This window comes from Sinocyclocheilus rhinocerous, unplaced genomic scaffold (genome assembly GCF_001515625.1).
Source record: "Sinocyclocheilus rhinocerous isolate Xijiao unplaced genomic scaffold, SAMN03320098_v1.1 scaffold157, whole genome shotgun sequence".
NCBI classification, from domain to species: Eukaryota; Metazoa; Chordata; class Actinopteri; order Cypriniformes; family Cyprinidae; genus Sinocyclocheilus; species Sinocyclocheilus rhinocerous.
Genome location: NW_015665038.1, coordinates 267,877 through 274,459, shown reverse-complemented (window position 1 = coordinate 274,459; position 6,583 = coordinate 267,877). Strand labels below are relative to the sequence as shown.

The following is a 6,583-nucleotide window of genomic DNA, read 5'->3' as shown; positions in this document are numbered from 1 at the left end:
GCTGAAGTTGGGGGTGATAGAACCATCACGCAGCCCGTGGTCCAGCCCAATCGTGATGGTCCCGAAACCGGACGGCACCCTCCGCTTCTGCAATGACTTCCACTGCCTCAACGAGGTATCTGAGTTCGACGGATACCCAGATCTGGGCAGCTTTCGCAGGTCTGTCAGGGGTCACTTCCCACCCACCCCCTATCTCTCCCCTCCCATCTCATATCGTTAACAGGACCAGAACGACGCTTGGGGGGGTGAGTGTGACGAGCGTCCCGAGGCTTCATCAGCGTCGCCCTGGAAACAAGCGAGGAGCACCTGGCCATCATCATCACAGGCTGATCGGTCACAGCTGCACCTCATCAGGCAGCGGCTACATAAGCCACGGAAGCCCTGCCATCTAGGAGATTCCTCCATGAGACTGAGCACTAACTCGCCGTCTCATTTTCCCCACAGAAAGCAGCGTGTGACCGACCAGCCCACAGGAGCACTGCACGGACCCTCTGCACTGGGAAGACGGAAGAGAGCACTCACGGCACCGGAGCACCTACCTGGACCTTTCTCACGAGCACCCCTCACCCCAATAAATCCACCCTCCGGGGTATTGATTGAGATTTCTTGTCGTGTGATTCTTCACCCCGTTACAATACATATGTGCTGTGTTTCAGAGTGAAACATGGCACTGTGTTCTTACACGTGAGCAGCTCATTATCAGCCAGTGTTTACAGCATCTTAGAGCAGCTCTGTTCTGCACAAACTCTATCCTTTGCATCTGCTCTGAGTTTGGGTTCCTTTAACCTCATTTAGTAATACAATAAACGCCATCCATCTTCCCATACTTGAAGCACTTTTCAACTAAAGAGAAGCTTTAAGGGCTCTATTCTATTTTCCGTCAAAATAAAAGTTTGACAGTTTAATTATTTAAAATGAAGTCGTAAAGTATATTAGTATTGTAATTTTACAATTATAATGTAAAATAAATTAAAGTATTTTATATTAGTAAAATTATATATTAAAGTTATATATTATTTTTCTTAAAACTACATTTTATTGTACATTGAAATATAACAATAGTAACACTTGTTTTTATTTTGTAATTTTTATTTAGTAATATAGCTGCAAGCAGTGATACAGGGCCAAGGAGCTGTAGGGCTGTAGCACAGTGCAGAGCAGGAAGAGCAAAAACAGCAGCATTTGAATGAACATGAAATACAGCCGGTTCAGAATTATAGGTGAGAATGAACTCAGAATGAACAGAAGTTCAAATGAAAATGAACAGCACGAATAAAAAAATATTTATTTATAATCCAAGAGGAATAAAGATTATTCAGTGCTGATCTGGATAATAAAGTAATCAAAATGACACAACATTACACATTTTATAATGTTGCACCACACAAGAATCGAACCCACAATCTCCAGGTCAAGTACCCGTCACCCATCTTGTTGCGCCACTGAGAATATGAGTGTTCAGAAGTTCAACCGAGAATCAATTCAAAGTAATGAATTTGTACATACATGCACTGCAGGTCGTATTTAATAGATTCAGATGAGATCATCCGTGGAAAGGCACAATGCCTGCAACAGAAGCAACTTCTGCAAATTCTGCATCATTTCTTGCCACAGTACTTCTGGCGTTCTGGGCATGTGTGAGTTTTGAAACCACAACATAAAGCACTCAGGATCTGTGGTGTAACACACTGAGCTAGTTGCTCATGCACGTTCAGCAGGCTGCTGAGAAGAGGTTTCAGTGTGAGAATGAGCTCACAAAAAAAGTAACCTGATTAGCATGCAAAGCTGACATAACACTAACGTAGCTTATGGTTAACTTGATAGCTTAACATTAGCCACATTAGACAGTATGGTAACTGATTAGCCTGCTAGCCAACTAGCATGCTAAGCTAACTAAAATAAGACAACAAACACAGGCATGATCAAATACAGAGAGATATTTCTTGGGAACAGAAGCTAATATCAAAAATCCATTCAGTCATTTCTATGCGTCTTGGTCCAAACATCATCTGATCAGATTTTGGACAGAATTGGACACAATTTGTAGGAGGAGTAGCGAAAAATTTTTTTTTATTTACTTCAATAAGATATTGTCAGAATCAGAATAACCCAGGAAATAAAAGGATACAAAAATAATAAAAACTGGACAATCTATTCTGCTCCCCGGGAACCGCAGCAATATGGCTGCTCACTGCTCGGGGTGTGTGTTCACGGTGTGAGTGTGTTCACTACTTTGTGTGTGCACTTGGATGGGTTAAATGCAGAGCACAAATTCCGAGTATGGGTCATCATACTTGGCCACACGTCACTTAACTTTAAATTTTTAAATCACATTTAAAATCACAATCCCAATTTTTATCAGGAAGGGAGGGGGGAAAACGCAATGAAATGGAAATCTTACAACTGGTTCTATAACATACCTTAAACTTTCCATAAGATTCTTTCTTTCTCTCCATGTGTGTTAGCTGAAGTCTCAGTACTGAATGGAACTCATGAAGGTATTATTGTGATGAATAAATCTTAGCGTTGCAGAAAACTCATCAGACCACACACTCCATTATCAGGCAAACATTGATAAATCCCCTGCAGTGAAGCTGCTCCTCTGCCCTGTGAAGAGAAAAGGCCTCGCTTTATCAAAGACTGACACCTCATCGTGGGTGAGTCACACGGAGGATAATTAGAAACATGGAGCCAAAGGAGTGAAAGCAGTGCAAAGGCCAGAGCCGTTGCAGTGGGAGAGAGCAGGACTGATCCGGACAAAACTCAATACTCACAGACTGATACAGCGCACAGCTTCATTTCACATGCTCACATATTCATAATCCAGCCTGCACAACACACATTACTCTGGTCTTTCTCACATTACATCCTGTCTTGGCTTTGAGAGGAAGATTTTGACAGACCATTATCCGACAGTCAGCAAAACGTCAAAATGTCTGGTAACATTTGTTTTATGTGAAGTGATGCTGGAAATTCAGCCAGGTCAGATTAGAGATTCTTTTAGACACAAAAAATTCAGCATAAAGCAAACTAGAGGCTTCTGCAGCCAACAGTGTTTACAGCGTTATATAATAGACAGTGAAGTGCAGTTGTGAAAGCAAGCTGTAAGAGCATTCTTACCAAATGTAAGTTGTCTATATATGTGTATGTATATTCTGTCTATGTACAGAGATGGCTAATTGGAAAAGGGCTTCGGGCCTTACAGGATCAGCTTCTTCATGATGTGTGCATTTGAAATGTCTTGACCTAGTGTCCCTGTAAAGCATCACTGAGTTTACCAGAATCTCTCTCGGTCTTCAAAAAGTAGGCACTTAAAACAGGTAAGAATTACTCTAGCACTTAATCTTTCCTGAAAAGGTGATCTCTACATCTCTGTACTAACTTTTCTGGAACTTCGTATTGCATACACTGTAAAAAATGACCAGGTATATTAACAGTATATCAGTTAATGAAATTACGGTATTTAACTACATTTAAGTTAAAACCGTAAAACCTAAAACGTTGCTACCGTATTTTTTACGGTAAATTTTTTACGGTAAATTTACGGATTTTTTTTTACAGTGTAGTTCCTCTAAGATTAACTGCTTTTGTTGTGGTATTCCTCATTTGTAAGTTGCTTTGGAAAAAGTTGTGAATGATTACGTTGCTGATAAAATGATGTGAAAAAAAGATACATCTTAAAGAAATAGTTCATCCAAAAATTAAAAATCTGTCATTTACTTACCCTCATGTCATTCCAAACACATAAGACTTTGATTAATCTTCAAAATACAGAAAAATTTATTTTTAATATTTATTAACATGATTTGTGTCCCTCCATTGAACGTCCAGGTAACCAAAACTCAGAAGGCATTGTAAAATGAATCCATACTAATCAAGCAGTTTAATCCAAGTCTTGTGAAGAGATACAAATGCTTTATATGATTAACATTTAATTTAGTCTTTTATTCACATAAAAACACAGTGCATCACATATGGTAAACAATATACACCAATATATACCATTATATGGGAAAGAATAAAAACTTGTGCAAGCATCACGCGCTACAATAACCCTAATTGTTTCTCATGCATCACATACGCATATTTAAACTTCCCTGTTTACCATATGTGATGTACTCGGTGTATGTGCATTGATCATTGTTTACAAGTTAAAAAAAAAAAAAAATGAGTAAATGGTGACCGATGTTTTTTTTTTGGTTAACAATTCCTTTAATGCACCATTTACAAAGTTTCTTCAAAACCATGTCTGTGGGCCAAATTCGCTATACCTTGTCTTGCAACATGCGAATGACAGCATTATGAAAGACACAGTCATTTTAAAAGAATGTTGCTGAAATCTCTGTAGCAAAATGGCAATAGAATTTGCAAGTCCAACTTTCAAACAATCCACTGTAATGAATCAGCTGGCAAAACCAATTTAGCAATTTAACCAATTGAAAGGCCTCAAATGGCAATTTATATTGTTTCAAATGTTTAAATAGACATTTGTATATTGTGTTTTTTATTGGCACATTTACATGTAATTAAATATTCTACTTGTGCTAGTGAGAAAAAAAAAGTCACTATCACTATCATATCAAATATTATATTTTTTTTAAATAGTAAAACGTTTGAAAAATTTTAAAATCTTAGTTTGCTTCCAGATTTAAATTCGAGTTTGAAGCCCAGATTTTCCCTGTGTTTTCAGACTTCTGGACCCCCGGCTGCTGGGAGAACATTTAACCACTGACACACAAATCAATCATACGTTTCCAACACAACATAAAAATGATATGTCGGCTCTGGATGGAACACTGTGATACCCTTAACTCTCTTCAAAAACAGATACTGTGCGGCTGACATGTTTGGGGTGGTTTGGAAAGGCCAGTATCTAATCGGTCAGACGGAAGAGATGTCAGCGATGGTCCTCCAGGGAGTGGTTGACTTTGGATTTGTTTGGACGTTAGTTAGACTAAGTTGTGGAATTAAATGCTTAATTTACAGGCTTAAATCTAATGAAGGTTAGTTTTAGCTGGACATGTCACAAAAATAGAAAAATGTGACATGATAAAAGGTGTGGGGCAAGAGCTCTAATGTAAATATTATTATTGGGATGGGACAAATGGAGAGGACATTCATTGGAAGAAAGAAAAAAAAGTCCTTTTGCATGATATTCATGACAAGGAAACAGAACAGGAAAGCAGAGAACAGGAAAAACTATTCATCATCATGTACAATAATAGTTATTCTGTCATGGTGATCGGCCGATACCGATGCCGATTTACGGTTTCATCTGGCGCACGCGCCTGGCCCGAGGTTAACTTCCGGTCTTGTGTTTGTTTATCAGTCTGACTATGGCGCCAGCTACAAACGCAGTTAAAGTTAAGGTGATGAGTAGACTGAAGTTAGGCTCAGGTGGTTGTGCTGTGGGATGTGTTTCCCATACGACAAAAAAAAAAAAAAAAAGAAAGCTGGATGAGTTGATCAGTCAGACTACCAGCTGGTGACAATCTGGCTGAACACTTTGGACAAGATAGAATGTACTAAAAAAAATTTGGAGGACTCTTAGATTCATAAATCATCATTTCACTAAACATTCAGATTTTTAGGTTTCTTGATTGAGTTTGGATAATAAATTTGGGCAGTTATAAAATAAATATGCTTTTAAGCATGTAACTACGCTTATGGTTTCTTAGAACAGCTTGTTTGTGGCTGGTCCAAGATCATTCTAAAAGCCGGGCTCACACTGTGCGATTTTTTAAAAAGTCTTTTAGGATTGTACTTGTCAGACTACGAACATGATGATCATGTCACACTGTGGGATCTCAGTTGTCATTAATGTCAGACTGTACGACAGAAAACTTGTCCGGAGTTTTACCTTATCAACCCATACACGTTCAGTGACTGCGAGCTGCATTGCATCATTAAAAGTATATGAATGGCGGCAATACCGGCGTATTTACCGATGCCGATTCTGATGCTTCAAGCTTTAGACGGTTTCATCGGGCGCACGCGCCTGGCCCGAAGTTAACTTCCGGTCTGTGTTTGTTTAACGGTCTGGCTATGGCACCGACTACAAACACAGTTAAAGTTAAGGCGATGAGTAAACTGAAGTTGGGCTCAGGTGGTTGTGCTGTGGGATGTGTTTCCCATACATTTATTTATTTGTGGCGCTTGGCACATCAAAACTGACCGATTTTCCAAAAGGCTTTGTTGAATAAACATGAGCACGTACTGCACGTTTAAAAATCTAAACGAGGCGCGGGTGTTTTTATATCACTGTATTTCTGAAGGAAGACTATCTTTAGAACATTTTCGATGTCATTTTCATTTCATCTTGCATGTTATATGCCTGATAAAGCAGCCTTTGTGAGCTCAGCGCTGGTTTGTGTACAGCTGTTACCGGGGAAACCTCTGTTTCTCCCGATTTAAAGAACCATCCTGCTGGCAGAGAATTAATTTGCATTTTCAGTTAGTCCTTCTGATTTACGCAGCAAACATATTTTGCTTTTCCTATATCCACGCGCGGGTGGGGTAATAAAAAACGCATTCTGATTATTTGCGGGTGGATAAAATAAATCATAAATTATGCAAATATTAA

The 6,583-nt window shown here is 39.0% G+C and overlaps 1 protein-coding gene and 1 long non-coding RNA gene across 2 annotated transcripts in view; one reads left to right on the top strand and one right to left on the bottom strand.

Moving 5' to 3' along the window:
* The window catches only part of LOC107731017 (zinc finger SWIM domain-containing protein 7-like), a 27,280-nt gene that overhangs the window by 3,960 nt on the left and 16,737 nt on the right, over positions 1-6,583 (bottom strand). The gene's annotated exons all lie outside the window — the stretch shown is intronic.
* The window catches only part of LOC107731018 (uncharacterized), a 17,245-nt gene that overhangs the window by 6,385 nt on the left and 4,277 nt on the right, over positions 1-6,583 (top strand). The window contains exon 2 of the long non-coding RNA XR_001638736.1: positions 3,577-3,592. This is a non-coding gene — a long non-coding RNA (uncharacterized LOC107731018). The remainder of the gene's footprint in view (positions 1-3,576; positions 3,593-6,583) is intronic.